Source organism: Molothrus aeneus, unplaced genomic scaffold (assembly GCF_037042795.1).
Source record: "Molothrus aeneus isolate 106 unplaced genomic scaffold, BPBGC_Maene_1.0 scaffold_36, whole genome shotgun sequence".
In the NCBI taxonomy this organism is placed as follows: domain Eukaryota; kingdom Metazoa; phylum Chordata; class Aves; order Passeriformes; family Icteridae; genus Molothrus; species Molothrus aeneus.
Genome location: NW_027099027.1, coordinates 2,420,419 through 2,446,424, shown reverse-complemented (window position 1 = coordinate 2,446,424; position 26,006 = coordinate 2,420,419). Strand labels below are relative to the sequence as shown.

The 26,006-nt window shown below is 56.2% G+C and overlaps 1 protein-coding gene and 1 pseudogene across 1 annotated transcript in view; one reads left to right on the top strand and one right to left on the bottom strand.

The window, feature by feature from the left end:
- The window catches only part of LOC136570728 (uncharacterized), a 2,607,743-nt pseudogene that overhangs the window by 183,085 nt on the left and 2,398,652 nt on the right, over positions 1–26,006 (top strand).
- The window catches only part of LOC136570729 (uncharacterized), a 2,347,277-nt gene that overhangs the window by 34,864 nt on the left and 2,286,407 nt on the right, over positions 1–26,006 (bottom strand).

Here is a 26,006-nt window from a genome sequence, read left to right as displayed (position 1 = left end):
CAGCACTGCATCCTAAACTTCTTGTTTACCATTGGAACTACTTTGATTTTTTCTAGATCTTGAATTCTAACACACTAAACTTTCCTCCATTTCAACTTTCCTCCCCGTGTGTGGTGGTTTGACAGGAAATATGTTTTCAGGGATGCTGTGGTTAGGCCACTGGATGTTCTGATTTTAATTTTGGCACCTAATGTGGCCACTGGGGCATTGGAACCACCTCTGAGAACACAGGGGTTAAAAGCAGAGCACTCGTGGGGGAAGTTCTCTGGGGTTTCCAGCAGGAAAGAGTTCGGGTCTCTGCCCCGGCCCAGCTGCTGGCTGGGCGGGCGGAGGGGAAAAGCCATGTGGCCGGGAGAGGTAGGCCTGACCCCGGGGCTGGAAGGGTGGAAGAGAGAGAGAGAGACACCGGGAGCCATCGGGCAGCCCCCCGGGACACAGAGAGAGAGAGAGAGAGAGAGCCGGTGCCTGGGACTGTGACCTTGAACCTTGATAAACATGGGCCTGCGCCGGCAGCACGGCTGGGACGGAGAAGAAGGGGGGGTGCAGCCGGCCGCTTGTAGGAGCTTTTAACCCCTTTTTGGACAATGAAAACTTTACAGAACATTGACCTTTCCTAGAAGATAGAGTGGAAGATGAGGAAGGAAATGGGCAAGTGTGAGAGAGGTCTGGGCAAGTGAGAGATGTTGGAAGAATAGAGAAGAATCTTAGTGGGAAGAGATGATGGAGTGGCTTTTGCTGGACTCTTTTTGTACAGCCATGGACAGAACCATGTTCCTTGTGACACAGAGACTGCATCCAGGGGGAGGCAATGCCTCAGGACCAAGAGGGTTCAGTGTTGGTGCCCCTCGGCCCCAGGGGGTGAAATATGGGGGGGACAGGTGTCCCAAAGGAGAGACTGTGCCCTTTTTGGATTGGGACAAAGCATCCTTAAAATTCGACCCTAGAAGCAGCTCTGGTCCATGTTCAGTGGTGAGAGCGCTGGACATGAAAGGAAGAGGTCACCATTGGCACAAGAAGGACTCCTTCTCCTCTTGATGAATGAGGATGGAGTATTCTGAAGGGTGGTGCCGGACTGAGAGTTGATGATTTGGGGGATGTATTGTGTTGGGAATTTGGTGGGGAGGAGGAGGAGATGTATTTGTGAAGTTTTCATTTTCCTTGTGTGTTTCTTTTATTTTGTTGTTTTTTTCCTTTCCCTTGTAGTTTAGTTAATAATTTATTTTTTTTTCCCAAGTGGGAGCCTGCTGTGCTTATTCCTGGTCCCATCTCACAGCAGAAACCAGGGAGAGGGTATTCTCATGGGGGCACTGGCATTGTGCCAGTGTCAAACCATGACACAGTGTAGGGGGTGGTGCTGCTTAAGGGGGAGCCAGGGGCTGCCTCAGCAGTTCCTACTCTCATCTGGTCATTTGGGTTGGCCTTGACATGCCAAGTATGGCTTTGTCAGCCTGAGACGCAGAAGAGGGGTTTCATTCTTCACTTCCATGTATCCACAAGCCCTGGTTTTGACAATAATTCAGAAATTTGTGGAAGAACAGACAAATGAATTAAACAGTGTGGCCAAGCAGATGCAGAGACAAGGAGATGAGCAGCAGGGTGCTGGAAAGGAGCCCTGCTCTGAGGCTGATCCACTCCTCTGTGCCCCTCGGCAAGGCGGGGAAGGGGCTGTAAAGCCCCGTTTGAGCTGAGAGCACGAAGCAACTGCAGTTCCCCCCATCTTCCGAGGGCAGAGAGAAGCGAGCACGGCGCGGAATTGCAAAGCACAGCCCTGCAGCCCCGCGCTGCCCTCTCGCTCTTTCTCCATGCGCGCAGCCCAGCGGTGGCCACAGGGCAGGGTGACCCCGCCGCCCGCGGCCGCCCGCACCCGGCACGGGCGGCGATCTCCAGCCCCCCGCAGCATCTGGGGCTCAGGCTGCCTCTTGCCGGGCACCTCATCGCTCTCCATCCATGGTGCTGGTCCGGGATGAGCCTGCGGCCGCCCAGAGCAGCATCTGCCCGCGGCAGGAGCAGCGCTGCCGGCCCCGGGCTGCGAGCGGGCGGCCCCGGCCGATGCTTCCCGAGCGGCTGCAGGCGCTTGTCGTGAGAAAGGAATGTTCTTCCCGTCCCGCCCCATCCCCTTTCAGAGCCCTGCGTTTCCCAGCCGGCCGTAGGATTCCCTTCCCAATATATTCTTCCCTTCAGCTGTCTGTCACTATTTCAGGGGTTTCTCCAGCCTGTAGTAACATAGTCAGTCTTTATGCTGGCTTAGGGGAAACATTTCCCTGCAAGACCCAGAGCTTGAGCTCATCTCCTTGCCCCAGTGAGGGATTCACCTGCAAAGTGCACGCAGATGCCTCTGTGACTTTTTTGGATGCAGCTGTTGGAAGAGGCTGCCCAGAGAAGCTGTGGCTGCCCCCGGATCCCTGGGAGTGTCCAAGGCCAGGCTGGAAGGAGCTTGGAGCAATAGGATAGTGGAAGGCGGTGGAATGAATGATCTTTAGTGTCCCTTCCCACCCAAACCACTCTGGGATTCTGTGATTTGTCTCTGCTTAGGCATGTCCATGTGGACACCTGAGACTTGGGCTTTCATGCCACCCTTTCCCACTGGAGTGGCAGGAAATGGGCTGGCTTGGTGGTCTTTTGAGTGCTGCTGAAATCCAGACACAGCAGCCCTCACCCTGAAGAAAGGCAAGGCTGTTCCATTTCCTTGGTACTGCTGCCAGATTTTGGAGCCTCATTCTCTGCAGCCAGAAGAAGAAACACTTCACCCACTGAATGGCCAGCACGGAGGGAAGGAGAGCAGCTGTGTGCTGGTGCCTGTCCTCTGCAAGGGGACACACTGTCACCCTGCCCCAGCCCTTGTGAGCCAGTCCCTGGAGAGCTGCTCTGGCCATTGCCACAAGCTCCTGGAGCTTGGTCCAAGGTTTGTTGCAGTGCAATGGATGGCTAGACGATGGCTTAATAAACTGAAGACCTAAGAAGAATTAAAAAAAAATAAATTAGGAAATAAAGAAGAAACAAGAAGCATAAGAAGGGTTTAGGCCAGAGAAGTGATCTTTCCAAAGCTGGGCAAGGAAAGCTTCTTGATTCTGCAGGATCTTAGACTTATGGATGATAAATGCATTTTTGTTTGGTTCAATTCTGACTTTTGCTTTCAGCATGTGATGATTTTTAACCAAAAATATGCCAGAAACTGAGCTGCACTTTTGCTATCCTGCACAGGCTCCCCCCAAATCCTCTCTACAGCATCACTCTGAGCTCTCAGTAGTGCTGTTTTAGGCATAGAAACATTTGGTGTGTGCAGGTGCTGACAAAAACAGTGGGGAAGTCACAGGCTAGGCTCCAACAACTTGAAAGCTCTGTTTTACAGTGATCACAGTGACCTTCCATGGGAGAGAGAGAGGAGGTTTGAACCTCTTCAAAACATCCACTCCACCTGCAGTTTCCCAAAGAGGAAGATCTTCCCTGGGAGCCTCGCACAGGGTGAAACACTCTCACTGCAGCTGAGGGCAGAGGTTGTGTTTAAACAGGAGGGTGAGGAGCAGGCTCACTCAGCCATCCCATGTGCATGAAAAGCAGCTCCAGAGCTTCTGGTCTGATTTTTCAGCAGCTCACAGGGCCATGGAGTTGCTGGATGTGTTTTTGTGACCCCCCTCACCCAGAGCATGAGCCCTCTGCTCATTTGGCAGAGAGAGCAAGTGACCAAGGCATCTGGTGGATCTTCAGGGCGAGCTTTGAGAGCAAAGCCCTTGGACACACACACACACAAAGGTGGTGCCTGCCAGCAAAAACCTTGGATTTTTTTCAGTATGGGAAGATACATCTCAGGATTGGCTCATTCCCACAACCTCAGCACAAACTCAGAGCAACACAGGGGAGTACTCTGAAAAGAATGGGCTTTGCATTTTGGACACCTCTCCAAGCCCATGTGAAGGATTCCCTGGGGAATGTACTCCTGGCTCCATCCATACTGACTGCACAGTCACTCCTGGCATTGCCACAGCTTGCTTTGTCCAAGTGTGGGTGGCTGTGGCTTTTGTGTCCCAAAGGGGACAGTCCTCCACTTCAGAGCTGTGTTTTCTTCACTGAGCGGATTATTTGCTTCACTCCTGAGGTGAAAACCAGCGTGCATAGAAAACAGGCAAAATTGGTTTGGGGAATAAAATCAGGGAATGATGGGGTGGAAAAATGGCAAAAATAGGCAGAAAACTGGCCTGGCAGTATCAATGTAATTCTTAGGGCTAAGAACCAGCAGGTGACAAACAGGTGCAGCTTTTCTGGGATAAAAGGATCCGTGCCACTTCAAATAGCATAAAAAGCTTGCCTGTGGCTGGGTCTCCATGGGCTGTGCCTCTCTCCCTGAAGCCATCCATGTGGGAGTCTGACAGCACCAAGGGCAGTCCCAGGTGTCCCTGTGCCTCGTGTCACTGTCCTTGGCGGGCCAGCTGTCCCCTTTGTGGCCTGGCATGTGGCACGGGGGGCTCAGAGCCCGGCAGGGCCACGCAGCCGCAGCAGCAGAGCTCCCACCGCCCCGTCCCGGAACGCTTTGTCCTTGGCTGCCGCTCTCGGTGCGCGGACAAAGACCTACGAGCCAACAGGAATCATCCTTTGGAGTCTGCAATGACAGCATGGAGGAACACTGATGGGATCATTTAATAAAATCCACACTGTTTCCTTGGGGAAGCTGAATAAACAGCGCTATCAGGAGCTGCCTCAGCCAGCCCTTGAAGGCCAGCAGTGCATGCTGCTGGGATCGTGCTCCTTGCACGCGGAGGGAGGCAGGGAGCTGGATCCAAGGGCTCATTAATCAAACGGGAGTTTGGCTCCGCTTTGGCCCACATGGAAGCCAGGATGCTGCACAAACACACCCTTCCCTTTGGCCGTGAGCTGGCCACCTCCTCAGGCCAGCTGCAGGTGAGGGATGCACAGAGGAATGTGTGACGCCTCTTGTTTGCATTCCCCCTCACATCCAGGGAGGAGCCCGGGTCCCTCTGTGGCTGGTCCTGGCTGAGAATCCCCCTTGCTGCTCTTTCTGTGGAGAGCAGCTCAGTTAATCCATGCCAGCTTCTTCTCCTCCTGCCCACTGTTGTCTGGGGACTGCCAACCCCCCGTCCCTGCTTGACACGTTTGGAGTAAGGCTGGGTGTGGACGTGTTCATGGAATCACAGAATCCCCAAATGGTTCAGGCTGGAAAGGATCTTAAAGCTCATCCAGTCCCACCCCCTGCCACAGGACACCTTCCAGCATCCCAGATTGCTCCAAGCCCATCCAGCCTGGCATGGAACATTTCCAGGGACGGGGCAGCCACAACATCCACACCCACAAATATTAATGAATGTTGGACTTGAGCCAGCACCTAAATCCATTCCTCCTTTGTTAAGCTGATCCTAAGCTGCATTATGATCCAGGGGAATCAAGGAGTTCTCAATGCCTACCCTTGTATCTCTGTTCTTGGAGTCATGTCACTGAGAATTTCAGTGTTTGCTTAAGAACTTTTCTCAGATAAGGTGTGAAGCCTGAGATCACTTTCAAGACTCAAACTTTTGCTCTCAAGAAAATTAGCTTTTAAAAATGCCGTGGTTTGAGCCAGTGTCACAGTTTCAGGGAGTTTCAGGCGAGGAGTCCACAGCCCCATCAGTGCCAAGCCTTCCCTTCTAAGAACATCTTCCCCCCCTTTTCCTCCTTTCCCACCTTAAAGAAGAAGCTGAGGAAGCTGGAGCCAGTGCTGCTGTTGCCATCACTGCTTCTGGAATTTCCTTGGCAAGTGTGGCTTTTCTCCCATTTCTGTCCCTGCTGACTTCATCCTTTCAGCCCCTCTCCTACTTCTGGAGGTCTTGGTGGGCTCCATCCTCCAAAACCTCAACTGGCCTTTTAGGAAATCTAACATTTCTTCCTGTGAGTCCTCCGTTGAAAGCTTGTGGCCATTGCACCTTTCAGTGAGGCCAAAAACCTCAATTTATATCACTTCAACTTATTTCTGACTCCCACAATTAGTTAATCTTGCATTGATGACTGCCCATTCTGAATCATGGGTCTGGTGCTGGGACATTCAGTGCATTCAGACCAAGGGGGCTCCTGACTTTCCTTAGTCTTTGGGTTTGGACTCTGTCCTGGTGCCGTTTTCATCAGATTTGGACCAGAGGGTGCTGGACACTGGAACAGACTCCCCAGGGAATGGTCACAGCCCCTGTGAATTCAAGGAATGTTTGGACAAGGCTCTCAGACCTGTGGTGGGATGTCCTGCGCAGGGCCATGAGTCAGACTCATGATCCCTGTGAGTCCCTTCCAGCTCAGGATATTCTTGGATTTGTTGGAGTCAGTCATGGATATGGACAAGACACCTCAGGGTGGATCCCTTTCTCTGCTCTCTGGTATTCTGCTCTTTCCTGGCAATCTCCAAGAAAATTGCTCTGCACTAATCTTTCTTTATCAATTGCAGCAGCTTGCTGGGTTTTCTTCTAAATCTTCCAGATGTCTTTGATCAGCCATGCAAAACACTTTTCATTTTCTCCTGAACTTTGCTTTTCTCTTGAATAAAAAGTGCACCAGGCTTGCTTAAGAGGTTTTCTTGAGACAGTACCACTTTCCTTTCTATCTTATGGACCGTGTTTTGCCTTTTAATTTCACCAACGTGACACCTTGGTTGGACAGGGCCGGGTGATTTCCTCATTTGGATCCAGTGGGGCTGGGATTTCCAGCCCTAAACTCCTTGGACTCTGGCACCAAAAATCGATCATAACATCACACAGCAGCTTCTCCCTTTTAAACTTTCTCTGAAATAACCAAAACAGCTCTTAAAATTCCTTTCGCTTACAGCTTACGCTGTGGCATGAGTGTCTCATATCTCGCGACCCCTCCTCGAGACCCCTCTTAGGACCCATCCGCACCCCCCAGGTCCCCCCACAATGCCCCAGGACCCCTCCCCAGACCCCCCCAAACCCCCGGACCCCTCCCCAAAGCCCCCCCAGACCCACCCGGACCCTCCCCCGCCCCCCCCCCGATCCCCTCTCAGGCCCCTCCCGCTCCTGTCCCGAGCCCGGGGGCGGCAGAAGGGGGCGGCGCTTCCGGCGCTTCCGGCTCCCCTCTGATTGGCTGGGACGGCGGGGGGAGGCGGGCCTTGCTGAGGGGAGCCGCGCCGTGATTGGTTAGTTCAGGGATGTGCAGCGCGCTGATTGGTTGGTTCGGGGCGGGGCGTGCCGCTATTGCTGGGAGCCCGCACACGCGGTGGCGGCGCGAGATTCTGAGGGAGAGCGGAGCTGAGGTGGGGCCGGGGCCAAACTGGGGGGGTTTGGGGCGGGTCTGAGGGGAAATTCGGGATTTTTAGGGGCATCGACGGGAAACACGAGGGTGTGCGGTGGGTTTGGGGGGAATGAGGGGGTCTGAGGGGGCTTTGGTGGGTCTGAGGGGGCTTTAGGGAGCTTTGGGGGGAGCTTGAGAGCGTCTGGAGCGTTCTCAGGTGGGTTTAGGGGGAACTGAGGGGAATTTGGAGAGTCTGAGGGGATTTTGGGGGATTGCGAGAGGATCTGGGCCGTTCTGAGGTGGGTCTGGGGAATTTCAAGGAGTCTGAGGCGATTTCATGAGGTTTGGGGGGATTGAGGCGTCTGAGGGGGATTTGGGGCAGTTTGATGGATTTGGGGGCGTCTCAGGTGGGTCTGGGGTGAATTTTGGGGAGAACTGGGGGGGGTTGAGGGTCCTGGGGAGGTTTTGGGGTCCTGGGGAGTGTTTGGGGGTCCAGAGAGGTTCTGGGCCAACCTTGGGGGAGCTCTGGGGGGTTTGGGGTTCCTGGAGGGGTCCCGGGGGAGATTTGGGGGTCCCGGGGGGTCCCAGGCCCACCCTGAACCGGGGTCTGGGGGTTTCGGGGGGAGGGGGCACAGCAGGGGTTCCCCCCCCCCCCCCCCCGGTTTTTGGGGGGTCTCCCATGGTGCCCCCTCCCCAAAAAGCTCCCAGGGCCCCCTGAAGTGGCTCCTGTTCCACCGGGCGGTGCCCCCTGATCCAGGACGGCCCCACTGAGTCTGGGGGGATTTGTGGGGATTTTGGGGTTCTGAGAGGGTTTTTGGGGATTCTGGGGTGGCTTTTTTGGGCTTTGGGGGATTTTGTTTGGAGTTTGGGGGGAAGTATTGGGGTTTTTGGGGAGAATTATTGGGTTTTGTGATGGTTATGTGATTTTGGGGGGTTTTGTTGATTTGGGGGGTTTTGGATTTTTGGTGTTTTGTTGGGGTTGTGGGGGCTTTTGGGGGGAGATTTATTGAAAATTTAGTGAGGTTTTTAAAATTTTGGTGAGTTCCACAGGGATGTTTGGAGATTCCCTGGGGTTTTTGAGGGTTTTCTTGTAATTTTGGGGGATTTGTGGGGTTTTTGTGGAATTTTAGGGGGCTTTGGGGCATTCCCTGGGTGTGGGGAAGGGCTGAGAGGCACCAAAATCTCCTTAAAAGCCCCAAAAGTCCCAATAAAACCCACAAAATCCCAATTAAATCTCTGAAAATCCCATTAGAACACCCCAGAATCCTAATATAAACCCACAAAATCCTTTGGAATCCCAAAAAATCCTGATTAAACAACACAAATCCCCCAGAGATGTCCCCAAAACCAGAAAAAGTCCCACAAAATCTCCCCCAAGAAGCAAGGAAATCCTGGCAACACCCAAAACCCCCCAAATCCCACCAATAATCTCAAAAAACCCCAAATCCCCAATTAATCCCTCGGAATGCCACCACAATTCCAATAAAATGCCCCAAAATCTCCTAAAAATCCCAATAAAACCCCAGGAATTTCTGAGAATCCCAAAAAATCCCAACAAAATCCCAGTAAAACCCCCTAAATTCAGAAAGAGCCACAAGAAATTGCAATAAACCCACAAATACCCCCAGAAAACTCCCCCTCAAAATGCCAATAAATCCCCCAAAATCCAAACCCCCTCAAAATCCACAAAACCAGCCACTCCCAGGCAATCCCAGTGTGATTCCAGTCGCTCTCAATGAGATCCCAGTGTAAGCCAGCATGGACTCAGCTGCTCTCACTGGGATCCCAGTGTGATCCCAGTTGCTCCCAGCATAATTCCAGATGTTCCCAGTTCCTCCCATGATGATCCCAGTTGCCCCAAGAATAGTCCCAGTCCCTCCCAGCAGGGTCCCAGTCGTGCCCAGTTGCCTCCAGGGTAGATTCAGTTTCCCCCAGCATCGTCCCAGTTGCTCCCAGCATGATCCCAGCTGTTCCCAGTGTGGTTCCAGTGCCCCCAGGATGGTTACAGACACTCCCAGTATGTTTCAGTTACCTCAGAATGATCCCAGTCTTTCCCAGTTCCTCCCAGTTTCCTCTAGCATCATCCCAGTTTCCATCTGTTGCTCAAAGGGTGGCCCCAGTTGCTCCCAGGATGATCCCAGTTGCCCCAGTTGTAGTCTCAGTCCTCTCAGCATGGTTCCAGAACCTTTCAGCCGATCCCAGTTGCTCCCAGTGGGTCACATTTTCCTCCCAACATGGGCCCAGTAGCTCCCAGTAAGCCCCAGTCGGGTTCCATTCACGCCCAGTATAATCCCAGTATGAGTGTAGCCACTCCCAGTATGATCCCAGTCCCTTGCAGTCTAATCCCAGTTGCTCCCAGTCACTCCCAGTCTGATGCCAGTGCCCCCAGTGTGATCCCAGTTGCTCCCAGCATGGGCCCAGCTGTTCCCAGTGTGCTTCCATCACTCCCCTATGGTTACAGACACTCCCAGTATGGTCCCAGTTGAACCCAGTTGCCCCTGCTCTAGTCCCAGTCCCTCCCCATAGGATCCCAGTCCCTCCCAGCTTGGTCCCACTCACTCCTAGTTGCCCCCAGTGTGGTCCCAGTTCTCCCCAGCATGGTCCCACTTGTTCCCAGTGTGGTTCCAGTCCCCCCAGTATGGTTCCAGTCACTCCCAGTATATCCCAATTGCCCATAACATGGTGTCAATTGCCCCCCGCAGGCTCCTACTCGCTCCCAGTATGATCCCAGTATCCAGCAGTGTGATCACAATCTGCCCTGGTATGGCAGTATGATCCCAGTATGATGTCAGTACAAAGCCAGTACAGCCCCAGTTGCTCCCAGTCCGATCCCAGTGCAGCCCTGTCCCTGGCAGTGCTGCCACTGCTGGGATCCCCCAGGCCTGTGTGCGTTCCCCCCTGGCGGATGTGCCGAGAGGAGCCCCAAGGGCTGGCAGTGGCCAGGCAGGGTCCCCAGCAAGGCCCAGTTTGGATGTGCAGCCCCCAGTTTGCCCAGTTTGCCTCTCCTTTGGCCCGGGCCGGGTTCCCCCCGCCCGCAGCAGCTGGGAGCAGCCGAGAGCCCCGCGCTGCCCATGCCGACCTGTCCCGGCTCCATCGCCGCTGCTGCCGCGGGCTGCGAGGGCTGCGGGAACGGGGCACCGAGGGTGTGGCTGCTGCTGGGGGAGGAGGAGGAGGGAGGGAAGGGCAGGGACGGAGGGGGAGGAGGAGGCGGGGTAAGGGGGGAGGAGGAGGAGAAGGAATGGAAGGGGCGGGATGAAAGAGGAGCAGGAGGTGGGGATAAGACAGAGGAGGAGGGGGGATGGAAGAGGAGGAGCGGGAGGAGAAAGAGCAGGGAAGGAGGCGGGGTTAGGGGGGGGAGGAGAGGGAGGCGGAGATAGGACAGAGGAGGAGCGGGAGGAAGAGGAAGAGGAGGGACAAAGGCGGATCAAGGCTGAGTTGCGGGAGCCACGCGGTCTCGAGCCCTGCCTGAATTCGCAGCCCCCACCTGTGGGATCATCGCCCCCCCCCATGGCGCAGGTGAGCGGGCAGGGGGAGCCCGGCCCGGATATCCCGGGGGGTCCCTGGGTTGGGTTTCTGGGGGGATGTTTGGAGAATGAAGAAGTCCAAGGCTGAGCGGAAAAGGCCCCTCGGGGGGACATCGGGGGGTGGCGGTGGTGGCTGCTGGCAGAGGCAGCCTGGAGGAGCAGAGCCCTGTGTCCCCCAGGAGGCCAAAGTGGGGAGGCCAGAGAGGGGGGAGCGCCGCCATTGGCGGGAGCCTCAAGAGCCTGGAGAGGGGCAGGGGGGACTCCTTGGAGCCGCAGCAGCGCAGAGCAGAGAATGAGGGGAGAAGGGAGCCCGGGAGCCCAAACAGCCCCGGCATCCCGAAATGGGGAGAGCCAAGAGGGGGGGAGCTTTTGGCATTGCTGGCACTGCCAGCAGCCTGGGCAGGGCAGGCACCCAGGAGAAGGGGGACCCCCAATGCAAGGGTGACCCCAGCGGCTGGGACAGGGGGGAACCCCTGAACACCAGAGGGGAGGGACCAGGGACGGGGAAGCCCTGGGAGGCTTTTTCAGGGCTGAATCTTGGTGTTTAGGAGGTTTTTCTGGAGCCCAGGTGGCCGGTGACTTGTAGAGATGGACTTGGTCGGAGGGACCTTTAACTCAACGTGTGTTGGGGAAGATGAAACAGGAAGGCCTTATAAATATGATTGTCTGGCAAAAGATTTTGAGAATATATAAACTATAAGCAAGATTGAAATGAAAGCAAGCTTTTAGATACCTTAGATACTGAACAAGTGGAAAACAATGGTGTGGCCCAACTGAATGTTATCCTCTTCTGATGAAACAACTCCCACTGCTTGCAGACAGGTCCAAGGGTCACAGCAGACCCTACTAGCTCAGCAGAAGGGGTCCAAAGAGGAGTTTTTAGGGTTTAAAATGTAACACAGTATGGTGATGTAATGATTCTTACAGGCTGTATGTAATTGCTATAGGATTTGTATCTTGTACTGGACTGGTTAGTGAGAAATAGAATATTTAACACAGAAGAAGATTCATTGTATTGTAACGGGAACCTTACTCTCTTACACTCTTACCCTCTTACTCTCTCACCCTCTCATCCTCTCTGCTCCTCTCTTCTCTCAGGCCTGCTCCAAGCTGTGGCTGGCAGCTCCAAGCAGGGCCCTGCACCCAGGCCCTTTGCAATAAACCACAAGTTCCACGACCTGGCTGCAGAGATCTCTCGTCTCCGTCCTTCCCGACCGTGCTACACCCGACGCTCCTACAAACGTGCTCATCCCTTGTTTTCCCCAAACCAGGATTTCCCATTCCCAACCCCTGTGAGGCTGCGAGGAAGAGGAAGATGCCCCAGGACACTGAGGCAGGTGAGGAGGAAGTCAGTGCCCCTTTCCCCTCTGTGCTGCTCCATCTCCCAGCCCAGCTCAGCCCCCGGCTGCAGCACAGCCCTGGGGGGATCTCATTGCCCTTGCCTGTGGCACGGAGGCAAATCCCATGCTGTCCTTGTCCTTCCTCGCCCAGAGCAGCAGCTGAGCATGGAGAGCAGGGAGGACAAATGCCCACAGCAGAACCTGGTGGCAGAGGCCGTTTTGAGCGGCTCCACGGCGCAGGAAGCCAATGGGGAGGAAAAGGCCCGGAGATGCCGCACGAGGAGGGGCTGCAAACGCAGATGGCGGGGATGTGAGGGGGAAAGAGCCAGCCTGGGCCGGGAAGGCGGCTGGAGATGGAGCCAGAGCTTGGAGCTGGTGCTCCATGAGCAGCTCCATGATGGGGAGAAGCCCCACACGTGCGTGGAGTGTGGGAAGAGCTTCAGGTGGAACTGCCACCTGATCAGGCACCAGAGGATCCACACTGGAGAACGGCCCTACGAGTGTGGGGAGTGTGGGAAGAGCTTCAGCTGGAGCTCCAGCCTGATCAAGCACCAGAGGACCCACACTGGGGAGAGACCCTATGAGTGCTCCGAGTGTGGGAAGAGCTTTCAGACCAGCTCGAGTCTCTTCCAGCACTATCGGATCCACACAGAGGAGAGGCCCTTCCAATGCCCCGACTGCAGGAAGGGATTCAGGCAGAACTCCACCCTCGTCACCCACCGGCGCATCCACACTGGGGAGAGGCCCTACGAGTGTGATAAATGCAGGAAGAGGTTTCAGACCAGCTCCAGTCTCCTCCGGCACTATCGGATTCACACAGAGGAGAGGCCCTTCCAATGCCCAGACTGTGGGAAGGGATTCAAGTACAACTCCGACCTTGTCAATCACCAGCGCATCCACACAGGGGAGAGGCCCTACGAGTGTGATAAATGCAGGAAGAGGTTTCAGACCAGCTCCAGTCTCCTCCGGCACTATCGGATTCACACAGAGGAGAGGCCCTTCCAATGCCCAGACTGCAGGAAGGGATTCCAGCGCAACTCCACCCTCGTCACCCACCGGCGCATCCACACTGGGGAACGGCCCTACGAGTGTCCCCAGTGTGGGAAGAGCTTCTCACAGAGCTCTCACTTGACCCGACACCAACGGAGGCACCGGTAAGGGAAGCCCTGTGAGTGCCCCGAGTGTGGGAAGAGCTTCGTGCGCTGCTGCAGCTCCATCCTCCACTGGAGGAGGCACTTTGGGCACAGCCCTGGTCACTCACGTTCCCTGTGATCCATGTTGGGAACACGCCTGGCTGTTTGTCCTTTGGTTTGGCTTTAATTTTTGCTCTTCTCAATATCTTTGCACTCCAAAAACCAAGAGGGATTGATCTGTTACCTTAAAACCACTCAAATCCCACTGAAAACAACTAAGTTTTAAGCCATAAATGCTCAATCCCACTTCAAATTGCTTGTTCCCTCCTCAAAAAAACTCAGTCCCAGGATAAACTTGCTCAATTCCACAGCCATCAGGGTGAGATGGAGTTGGAAGGAGATTGGGAGAAGTGGGATCATGTGGAGCAGTGGGATGGGGATTGTGTGGGCCTGGGTGTGTGGGATGTATTTGATAGCAAATAAAACTTTCAAGAGGTCCTGATTTCTGTCCCGTTCATTTTCAGTCAGTTCTGTTTGCAGAGTGCCACCTTCTCAGCTGATTCAATTCCTATAAAAGTCCCATTTTTAAATCATCTAACCCAAACAGTCCAAAAACCAATATCCAAGTAAAACAACTCACCTGTAATTAAATTTTTAAAAAATATTTTAATTGTTTTTGAGTATCTAAGGGTGATAAAGTTTAATTGTTTGGTTAAAATATCTGAGAAATTATACTGCTGTTTGGTTTTGTGTTTAGTATATTTGTAATATGAAGTGTTTCACTACGTTGTGTTAGATTGTATGCTAGTTTTTTTAGATATTTTTTATCTAAAGTATATTAGTCATCGAGTTAAAACTTTCAAAAGGGATTTCTTGGTATATAATTTGTTTATTTATATGCATTGGTAATATTATAGCAACAATTGTTGTTTTTTTGGGTTGAACCATTGGAATATCGTAAGGAAGACTTGAGATTTTTATATTTCATTTTTATTATAATTTATTTAATTTTAATTATTATTTCTTTATTTATAATTCTAATTTTTTTGAGATGTGTCCTGGTTTAGGGCAAATTTGAGAGAAAACCTCCCCGGGGGCCCCTCCAGAAAGCAAAGCCACAGGGCCCTCCCCCCAACCGGTTCGGGAGGGATTGCTCAGAGAGAAGTGTAAAGAACCTGTTCATTTAACAGGCAGAGCACCCCCAGCACACAAAATGAACAATACCCATGACACCGCTCTTTCCCGGCTCTGAAAAGGATGACAAATTCAGAAAGTCTCTCTTGGGGGTGGTCGCTCTGTTCTCAGTCCCTCCAGCGCTGGGGCAGCTGCTGCAGCCACAAGGTGCAAACTCTCGGTGTTTCCCAGGTCCCAGTCTAGAGCAGGTTCAAGTAATTCTGAAAAAAGGAAAGGAAAAACAGTCCAGGGAAAAATTCAGACTGCGTAGCTAAACTAACTAATGAGCAGAAGCAAAAAGCGAGAGCAAAGCAGGAGCAAGAGCAAAGCAAAAAGCCCAGCAAAAAGCAAAAGCAGCACCATGTACTGCCCCGTCTCTGTGTCCCACCAGCTGTGGAGGAGCAGGCTGATAAGAAACCAAAACGAAACTTTCACTCTTCAGAGCCAGTCTTGAAGGCACAGAACATAATATCCAGCATAAACAGAAGACACGAATGGGGATACAAGCATCGTAACGTCACCCTAGGACAATGTCCCAAAGGTCCATTTGCTGTAGATGGGATGACTTGCACGTCAGTGTTTTCCAAGGTAGCTTCTGCTGCTGCTGCCACACCGACTCCTGCGCTCCCTGCTGTGGCTGATTGAAGAATGTCCAGGTTGTGGGGGAGCATTTGTGTCACGGCGCGCCCCCTTTAGCGCTCGGTTCCGCGGGTCCCAGCGGCTCCGTCTCTCTCGTCTGTGGATTTGCATTCGCCGCTTCGGTGCCCGTGCTTGTCACATCTGCTGCACTTTCCCTTGGAACCAGTAGCTGTTGCTGTTGGTTACTTTTCTTTACGGCTCTAACTTTGCACCCGTGGCTGCCACACCGAAGGCAAACTCGGTCGGGGCCGTTTTCTCTGTGCTGCACAAGTCGCTCAAGGGCAGTTGCCATTGCGTTGCTGGATAGGTGGCCTTGTCCTCTGGAGCTCCTACTCCCAAACAAGCTTCTGTCATGTCTGCCACATTAGCTGTTCTGGGCAAGGTTTGCAGGATCCTTTTGGAGGTGAGATTTGCATTTTCTACTGCTAATTGCATTCCTAGCACAGTTTTAACCTCTGGGCACATTCCTGGAGCCCAAAGTACTGCATTTCTGAGGCGGTCTAGGAAACTCATACAAGTCTCATTTGCCTCTTGTCCAATGGTGGTATAAGATGGAGGTGCTAGTCCCATATCTGGAAATGCATGAGAAGCCTCTCATGCAAGTTTCTGAGACTGTTGCAAAATAGCAGTATGCAAACGTGCTTGAGCTTGCGGGTCAGCAAAAGGGCCTCTCTTCAGCATCATTTCTGGGGGGCCAGGCTCCCTAGGGTCTCTTTCTAAGGGGTTTTGATTATTTTTACCATTTCAACATATTCTGTGTGTCCCTGCAAGCAAGAAAGCACCACAGAGCCTCTCCCTCAAAGCCTTGAGGTAGTGCCAAGGCAGAACTTGTTCATGCTCTTTTCCCCTGGTGATTTTCTACTCCCGTCCAGACTCTGATAGCAAAGCCGTGCTGGTGACAAAAGATTGACCTTGGCATCCTGGGGCACTTTCTGGGTGGGTGTTTGAATCTGCTTTTCCAGGCCTCAGGCTGAGCAGGGTGAGGCCGAGGCCTGGGCCCCTCCAGGCGGCGCCGGGAGCCCCCGGGGCAGCGGTGAGGGGCGGCCCTGAGGGGCGGCACAGGGGGCATTTCCCCCGAGCGGGCGGGCGGGCGGGCGGCGGGGAAAGGCGCCCTGGGCACAAGGGCAGGCACAAGGGCCCCGGCTCTCTGCAGTGCGGGCGGCCCAGCGCCAATCGCTGCTCCCGGTGCCGCTGCCAGGGCCGGGTCTCCTCCCCGCCGCTGGCCCTGCACCTGCAGCGCTGCCTCCGCCTCTGCCGGGCTCCCCGGCACGGACGGCAAGGATGTGGACACGCTGCAGCAGGGGCCCAACAGGGACACCCAGATGGTGCCGGGGCTGCAGCTCCTCTCCTGCAAGGAAAGGGTGACACAGCTCGGCTTCTTCAGCCTGGGAAAGAGACCCAGCCTTGATCCAGCTGTGGCCTTCCAGTAGCTGAGGGCAACACACAAGAAAGCTGGACAGGGACTTTGTACGAGGGCAGGCAGGGACAGGACAAGGGAGCATGGATCCAAATGGAGAGAGATTAGGTTTAGGTAAGGGATCAGAAAAAAGACTGTCCTGGAACAGGTTGCTCAGAGAAGGTGTGCATGTCCCGTCCCTGACAGTGTTCAAGGCCAGGCTGCATGGAGCTCTAGACAAGCCGGTCCAGTGCAAGGGGTCCCCAGCCACAGCAGGGGGGTTGCAGCCATGGGATTTTCCAGATCCCTTCCAAGCCAAACCATGCCACGACTCCATGATTCTGGGATACTTCCCCTCCTCATCCTCTGGCAGAAAAAGAAACTTGGCCCCAAGTTCCACACTGCAGACCATGTCTTTTGGCAGCCTGCAACTGTGTCAACAGAGGATGAAAAGAGATGACATTACTGACACGATTTCCCTTTTCTACTTGAAAAGTAAATGCTCTGCTCCTGTCCACTCTGGCAAAATTGTCAGAAGAGGCAATTGTTCCCCATGAAATGCTTGGTCTCATGCAAAGAAGAAAGAAGCCAGAGGCCAACACTCTTCGTTATTGCTACATTGTTTTCTTTGGTTACTTCTCTAATAGGAATGACTTTGGGGTGTGATTTGTTTGTTTCTCTCTTTCGTTCCTCGGGGCGCGCGGCGGCTCCTCCGTTGGGTTCGCGGGGGCAACGGAGGAACGGCCGCGAGCTCCGGCGGCTCTGCAGCAGCAGCAGCAGCAGCAGAAGCGCTTCTCTTGATTGGTTTTCCACTTGACTTTTCACTCGCTCCCCATCCCCTTCTCCCTCTCACACTCACTCGATTCCTGTCCCGTGCTGTGCCGTCCGTGTTCCGCCTCTCCTGGCCCGGCTGATGCCGCGTCCCGCAAGGCGCCCCTCGGCGGGGCCGCCCTGTGCCCGCCCCTGCCCGGCCCGCCGTGGTTCCGCCTCGGCCGGGCTCTCTCCGTCCTGGCTGTGGCGCCGCTGGAAGAGCCGCTCGCTCTGGTGCTGGCGGAGCAGTGCGGGCTTTTGGCTGCGCCTGGCGTGGGCTCTGGCCCAGCCCCGGCTGAGGCCCCGGCCCCAAACGAAGCCCCTGCCGCAGTTCCACCCGCAGCTGCCCCGCTGCCGCCCGGCTCGCGCCCCGTGGCCGACAGCGTGGCCGGCAGCTGCCCCGCTCCGAGCTCCGCCGCTCGCCAGCTCGGCCGCCGGCCCCGAGCCGCCGCAGCCCGGGGCGGCTCGGCAAGCAGCAGCGCGCCGGGCGGGCGGGTGCCCCGGGCAGAAGAGCGGCAGAGCGGTGCTGCCCGCACGGGCAGAGAGGCCTCCCCTAGAGCAGCTCTAGCGGCAGGGCCCGCTGCTGGGCAGCGGCGGCTGCAGCAGCGTTTACTCCGGTCCCCGCCTCGCCGACGGCGCCCCGGGAAGAGACGGGGCCGGCTCGGACGGCGGCGGCGGGCGGCAGGCGACGAGCTCAGCCCGCCGCTAGCCTTGGCCCGCAGGCGGCCATCAAGTGAGTGTCACGGGAGCGCATCTCGGAGTGGGCGCGGCTGGGGAGTGAGCGGGGCCAGCGGGAGGAGCCGGCGGGGCGTGCCGGGCGGGGCTGAGGCGAGGCCCGGCAGGCCGGCAGCCAGAACGCTGCGAGGGCAGCGAGCGTGGAGTGAGCGGGGGCCGCGCAGCGCCCCGGGCCGGGCCATGGCGAGCCGCGGCGGGGCCGGGCAGGGGGTGCCCGAGGCGCGGCGCAGCATCGGCCCCACTGACGGCATCGCGGTCCCCCCGCAGCGCAAGGGTGCCCTTGTGCCCCTGGAGCTGGCATTGCTGTGGAAGGTGTCGCAGCCTGGCTTCCCCGGCGTCGTGAGGCTCCTGAACTGGTTCGAGGTGCCTGAGGGCTTCGCGCTGCTCATGGAGCGTCCGCAGTGCTGTCAGCACCTCAGGTACTTCCTGCACGAGCGGCGGTTCCTGACGGAGCCCGTGGCGCGGGGGCTGTTCCGCCAGGTGCTGGAGGCCATGGGGCACTGCAGCAGCCGCGGCATCCTGCACCGCCACATCCAGGCCGAGAACGTCCTCGTCGACCTGGCCACGGGCGAGGCGAAGCTCATCGACTTCGGCTGCGGCACGATGCTCCAGGACACGTTCTACACCCGGATGTCAGGTGAGCCCAAAGCCGGGGCCCAGCCAGGCAGTGGAGTTCCCCCCTTGGCTAGCAGAGGGGGAAGAGGGAGGGAAGGAAGGAGGGAAGGAAGGAGGAGGAATCCTTCTTCAGCCAGCTGCAGCCAAGTTGCTTTGTGGCAGGGCAGGGGCTGGCTGTTGTGGAACGGGAGCTGGCTGGGAGGGAGGGAGCAGCATGGGCCTGATGAGCTGCGCCCGTGTCCCATAGGAACGCCGGAGTACAGCCCACCGGAGTGGATCCTCTCTGGCTGCTACCATGGCCAGCCAGCCACCATCTGGTCCCTGGGCATCCTGCTCTATGAGCTGCTCTGTGGGCACCTTCCTTTCCACACCAACAAGGACATTGTCTGGGGCCAGCTCTTCTTCCTGCCCCGGGTGTCTCAAGGTGGGGATGTGCCTTCAAGGCACAAGGGGAAGAACGGGGTTGGGAGGGGCGGCTGGCACATAAGCGTCCTGCTCTTGCAGCTGGTGAGGAGGTGGATCTCCTGGGCTTAGCTGAAGGAAGTGGCACCTGTGCCTCTGTGCTGGTGTCCTCCGCAAGAGAGGATCAATAGGAAGCTTTTGGCTGCAGCTCTGAGCACTCCTGGTGTGGCCTGGGCACTGTGGAATGTGGGAGAGCATGGACAGGAGCCTTGTCCCGCTGAGCGGCGGTTTCTGGTTTCTCTCCGCAGAGTGCCAGCACCTCATCAGGTGGTGTTTATGCATGGAGCCCACAGACAGGCCAGCTCTGGAGGACCTTTTTGAGCATTCTTGGCTGCAGGAGCCCGGCCTGGCCCAGGAGACAGCAGAGATGCATCCCTGTGCACAGGAGGATCCAGGAGCCCAGCAAGCAGCAGCGGCACGCGTCTCGTGGTGCTGGAAGAAAACCCCGGAGTGTTTCCCTGCGGCCGCGGCACGGAGGAGAGAGCGCAGCCGAGGAGATGCTGCTTCCGCTGGTCCCCGCGAGCTGTGGAGGGAGCGGCTCCGTGCTGCCCGTCCCATTGGAGAAGTGGTGGCAGTGCGGTGAAAGTGCCACGGACTGGGACAGGGGAAACATCCCCCTGCAGCTCAATGGCATTGTGATGTCCCTGCAAGCTGAGGCACAGCTGGCGCGTTCTTCTGGAGCACGACGTGGAGCTGGGAACACCATCCTGGAGCTGGCCGCTGGCGGGGCAGAGCCGATTGGCTTTGGCTGCGGCCCCTGCCTGGAGGACACGCTCTGCGCCCCGATGGAATCAAGATGGTGAAAGACCAGCAGGCTCTGCGAGCCTGTCCTTGGAGAGATTTGCTCAGGTTCCTGGTCCCTTTTTCGCCCTCCTAGGGAGATGCGCCATGCTTGTCTTGGGTTGGGTTCCAGTATTGCGCTCCACCTCCTCTGGCTGCTCAGCACACAGGAGCCACACTGGGATCTGCCCGCCCTGGCGTTCCTTGTGGAGGTGAGCCGGGTGTGCAGCGCTGCCTGGCTGAGCTGCCTCCCAGCTCTCTGCCCTCTGGGAGCCGCAGCCGCCTGGGACGCTGCCCGCGCCCTGTGCTGCTGCTGCTGCTGCTGCTGCTGCTGCTGCTGCTGCTGCTGCCTGGGCCCAGCCCTGTGCGGCTCCGGGCTCCTGCCGGCCGGCTCCCCCATCACTGGCCTGTGCCTTTCAGCTCCTCGAGTGCCTGGATGCCAGTGAATGTGGTGCCAGTGTTGTGAAGGTCTCTTCAAGGTACCTGCAGAGCGAGTGCAGGGAGAGGCGTCGCCTGGCGCTCAGGGCCCTGCTGGAGCTCATTGATGATCCCTCAATGGTGAGAAGGGGGCGGTGGCTGAAGCTGCGCTGGGAACGCAGTCACTTGGCCTGGCCTGAGCTTGGGCCGCTGGGGCAGCTGCTCCCAGCTCTCCTGCCTCCCACTTCAGCTGCCCGCGTGCTTCGGGACAGGCCTTTGGCCTCTGGGCCCTGCGGCAGCAGGATGGCCTTTCACAGACTTGTGTTCCGCACAGGCCGAAAGAATGTGGAGCCTGACCCAATGCCTCATGGACCTACTGTGCGACAATGATGCAGAGATAGCTGGCATGACCCTCATCACACTCAGCTTTCTATTCCTGCACAAATCACACATTCTGATGTCAACCCCCATTGCCCTGCAGCTGGCTGAGGCGCTCCTGCCACTCTTTGACCACGTAAGGCTCTGTGCCCCCAGCCACAGCCGCTGGCTGCTGCCTGGAAACTGTGTGCCCTGTGCATTTCCAGCCCTGTGCCCAGGGGGTCTGCAGGAGCCAACGCTGAGGTAGTTTTTCTTTTTTTTTTCCTACAGGATAATAGCCAGGTCCAGCTGCTCTCCATCAAACTCTTCCGAGACATGATGGAGTATTTGGAAGAGAGAGAAAACCCTTTGGAAAGCCCTGTGCAACAGAGCTTGCTTCCACTCTTCTTCCACTGCCATGATGAGAATCAGCGTGTGGCAGAGGTGAGGACTTGTGGGCTGCTGCTGTCCCCCTGGCAGGGGGCGGCTCGGCTGCCTCCTGCCCTGCGCCTGCTGGATCGCAGCCTCCTGCAGGCCATGGCACGGGGACGCGGGTGCCGTGCCCTGGGCTGTGCGGCCATCTCGGCGTCCCTGCTGCTCTCCAGGCTTCACGGGAAGCGCTGCTTTGTGCGGTCAAGTTGATGAAGAGGAGGGATCTCAAGAAGCTGGTGAAGGAGCAGCAACTGTGCAAGTTCAGCGAGTGCCTGGTAAGGAGGGCCTGCAAGGCCCAGCCTCAGGCTGGAGAAGGCCCCTGAGGGCGGCGCTCAGTGTGCGCGCCGGGCAGCTGTGCCCCTGCCCGCTGCGGCAGCCAGAGGCCGCGCGGGCTCCTCTCCAGGCTCCCGAGGGCCCGAGCCGGGTGCCCGTGGAGCCCCGGCCCGGCGGGGCTGCGGGGCGGCACCGCGGCTCCCCGGGCAGCAGCCGGCCCGCTGCCCCCTCCCCTCGGGAGCCCTTGGCCGGCGGCTGCTGGCCGCGCCTCAGGGCTGTGCGGGCAGGGGAGGCCGGGGCTGGGCGCAGGCAGCGCCCGGCCCAGGGGCTGAGCCCGCGCCAAGCCTTCCCTCCTGCCGCTCTCTGCAGCTGGCAGAGGACAGGAGCCGAGCGGCCGAGCACCTGCGCCAGGCCCTGCGCTACCTGCAGAGCCCACAGGAGCCCCTGCGAGAGGCGGCCATCAGCTTCATGGGTGAGCCATGAGCCCGCGCCCCCTCCCCGGCCCGGCCCGCCGCAGCTCGGCCCCGGCCCCGCCTGCTGCCCCGGCAGCGCCAGCCGGGCCCGGCGCCGTGGAGCCCCGCCTGGGCTGGGCATTGCTGCTGCCGCCCTCTGGCAGCCGTGCCCTGGGGCGGCAGCGTGCGCCAAGGGCCGGGCTGAGCCCTGCCGGGCCAGCAGCCCGTGTGGCCACAGCGCCGGCAGCGCCGCCGGCAGGGAGCTGTGCCGCTGCCGCCGTGACAGGCTCTGTGTTCACAGGCATGGCCGGGCGGCGCCTGAGGGGGCAGCAGCGAGAGCTGCAGCTGATCTGCACTGGTGAGTGAGGGCAGCGGGATGGCAGCGGGGGCTGCCGGGGGGAGCTGCAAGCCCTGCCCCGGCTGCGCAGGGCTCTGCTCCCATGGCCAGAGCACACTGAGCTTTCAGGGCCACGGGGGCCATTGCTGGCCCGCAGCTTTGGCCTGATCGCCTTGCTCCCTGCTCCCTCCTGGCCATGGCAAGAGCCGGCTGGCATGGCCCTTGCTGGGGGCTCTCCTCGGCTCCCTGCAGATCTGGCTCTGACCGTGGCTCTGTTGCTCTCTCTTGCAGCCCTTGAAGAAAAAACAAATGACATCAGCCTTGCCGTCGGAAGCCTGGCAATTCAAACGCTCTGCATCCTCAAGTCAGGAGAGCGGGCTCCCATCTCCAGGTTCCAGTCGCTCCGAAATCACCTGCGCAGGGCATGGAAGAGACGGCCTCGTCTGTCACTGCTCGGCTGCCTGCCCTGCCGCAGCTCTGTGGAGAGCTGATCCCAGAAGCTCTTTTTGCTGGGGCCACCTGAGTCAGGAGGAATTTTCTTTTACTTCAAGAATGTTCTTTTCTTTTTTTTTTTTTTCCCTTTACCATGTAAATATAGACTGTGTTCTAATACACAGACTGCCAGGATCTTTCTTTTGCTGCCCAGGGTGCGCAGGGCCCAGGAGAAGAGGGGATAAAGGGTGCTTGTGCTCAGCCAGCTGCCCAGGCGTGCAGTGGGCAAGGGGAAATGGCCAGAAGGCCCTTGGCCTTTGGTGGTTCTGCTGAAGCCTTTGTGCTGCCCACAGAGCGGCTGGGCAGGGGCCGGAGCTGCGGGGATCCCTGCCAGAGCGCTGCCTGGAGATGGCCACAAGCCCTGTGCCAGGCAGGAAGCGCCATCCGTGCCCTCCTGCCCGTCTGCTGCTGGCTGCCTTGCTGAGGGCTCCCGGGTGCCTCTGCATGGGGCTGCTCTGGAGCTGCTGTGGGGCTGCGGCGCTGCTGCCGGGCAGCTTGGCCGCGCTGGGGCAGGGCCTGAGGGGCTGGGGCGCTGGCAAGCCCTGAGCAATGGGGCTGTCAGAGGCCACAAGCAGCCCCCTGGCAGCCGCCTTCTTCCTGCCAGAGCTGACTTGCCAGGCGGATCCTGGGCACTCTGGAACTAACAGCATCAGTGTTATTAGAGAATGAAATTGATCAAAGATGTGTAAAGTCTCACCATTTCAGAGGTGTTTGAGGGGGAATTTAGGATTTGGGGACACATTCTGTGTGGAGTTCCCCTGTTGCTAAGAGGCAGGAATTTGATCTCACCCTTCTTGTGTTGCTAAGAACTCCTCCCCTGACCCAAACCTGTGGAGAGCTTTGTGGACAGTTGGCTGCTAGCTGAGAAAGGTCACGTTGACATAATACTGCTGGTTAAGCAAGAAGGAGACAAGTCTAGGAGTCAGCAGTCAGTGTCCATATAAGGCAAGGACATTGTGCCCTTGATGCAACAACAGGACAGGGAAGAGGCTCTTTTGCCAAAAATATGAAGAATAGTTTCAACAGAATAACCACAAGAATGCAGAAGTAGGCATAGTTGGCTGATAAGTAACTAACCAATAATGAGCTCTTCTTTGCAATATGTATGAGCTTTATTAACACCAATATAAATATGTGTGACTATCAGTAAAGTTCGAGACTTGCTGATCAGTCATATTGCATGCCACATTTCTCCTGCCGATCCAACACAAACCCAAACTCCAGCCCTGGGATACCCTATAAAAACCCCACGGCCCTCCCTTTGCCGTGTCTTTCGGGGGTCAGAAATGGATTCTGGAGCTTTCTGAAACCCAGACCCGTCTCGTTTGTTCCCGGCACCGGCAGCTGCAGCCTCCCTGGACACCATGAACTCTGGAGAATGGGGGCAGCCAGTGGGGACAGGTCCTGGAGTGCAAGATAAGTGTGTGTTCTGTTTGCCATCTGTCAGTGGTGGGGCAGTTATGTTCTGTTCATGGGGCAGTTTCTCTCTTCCACAACCAATCCTCCCTGTGGGCAGGTGTGTTCCATTAATAGGCCATTAATTATTAATTATTAATCTGGTAATGTGCCACTGAGTGTCACTGCATGGCTGATTAAATGACATCATCCCATTGGGAGATGCTCCGCCCAGGGGGAGGAGCCAAGCATTCCTACCTGGATAGAATCTGAGATTTGGAACACTGTAGGCAGCCTTTTCCTCCTGGATTCCCAGAGGAGCAGCTGTCTTTCTTCTCCACGGGATTCCCAGAGGATCAGCCTTTTCCTCCTGGATTCCCAGAGGAGCAGCTGTCTTTCTTCTCCACGGGATTCCCAGAGGATCAGCCTTTTCCTCCTGGATTCCCAGAGGAGCAGCTGTCTTTCTTCTCCACGGGATTCCCAGAGGATCAGCCTTTTCCTCCTGGATTCCCAGAGGAGCAGCTGTCTTTCTTCTCCACTGCATTCCCAGAGGATCAGCCTTTTCCAACTGGATTCCAAGAGGAAGGAAGATTCCCAGGCCCATCTACAGCAGCCCTGGACCTTCAGAGGAAAACTCCACCCTTCTCCAGGATCCCTGCTCCAACAGAACCACACCTGGCACTGCAGGAGGGCTGCAGCCACCACTGAATGGGACTGCTGCCAGCACCCTGACCCACAGGGTGTCACGTCCTGTTCTGACTCTGTCAGTGGGGTTTTTTTGTTTGTACTACTGCATTTATATTTTTAATTTTTCCTAAAAAAGAACTGTTATTCCTATTCCCATATCTTTGCCTGAAAGCTCCCTAATTTCAAAATTATAACAATTCAGATGGAGGGGTTTACATTTTCTATTCCAGGGGAGGCTCCTGCCTTCCTTAGCAGACACCTGGCTTTTCAAACCAAGACAATAACAAAGTTACTTTAACACCACAGATAGAAAATCCATTTTAATCTCTGCAAAAAGCCAATATTATGTGTCCATAACAATAAACCTCTCACTGAGTGATGGTAGATGTCAAACTAACATTGATAAAAAAATATAGTTTTTATTTCTGTTGTTAATTAAGCTTAGTGAAATAGCTGCTTGTGTTAAAATGCCTGCTTGGATGGGATAACATCCAATGCACACAGGATGAGGACACCTGTACAGATCTGCCAACTATCAGCACTCACTGTCTGAAGTGAGCTACACTTTGGTAACATCTCATGTTTCATGCATGCAATGGGTGACCAGATTATTTAAAATGCTAAGAAAATAAACAAGAAAGGTCATTTATGTTCCTCAAAATAACAACAATAACAACAACAAGTTCTGGTTTAATGAAAGGTGGAATCTGTTGCTCTTAAGAGCAAAGATTCATAGCTGGAATAAAGAGTGTTCAGCCCAGCTGTTTCTACTGTGAGGCCGTATTTCATCCCCCCTGAAAGTCCTTCATGTTTGCACAGAAAACTGTCCCTGCACCGCCCAATGAATTCCATCACTTCAGCTGGCCAAACAACCACTGTGGTCAAGTGGGGTCTGAGCAGCTTCCAGGATCCCAAGCAGCTTCAGAAGCTTCATTTTACACCTCCTCTTCTCCCAGTGAATACCCACCACCACCGTAACTGTGGACCCATAGCTATGGATCACTGGCCTGGCCAGCACAGGGCTAATGTTTGCATCAGCCAGGAGGAGCTGCTCTGCCTGGCTGTCTGTCTCAGCCTCAGCCCTGAGACCCCAAATGCTTCCATTCTGGCCAATCCTTCCTGGTGCTGAGCATAAGAACTCGTGCAGACAAGAGCAGGGAGTGAATCTCACCAGCCGTTTATCACCTCAGCAACAAGACCTTGGTACCAGGCTGTTATCTGTAGCAGAAAGCAGCAGCAGGAAGGAGACACCAGATCACCAGCCCCAGGCCATGGCCCTGGTGCTGTCCTTACCAGTGATCAGTGTCTGCAGCTCTCCAGGAGCTCAGGGAGCAGGGAT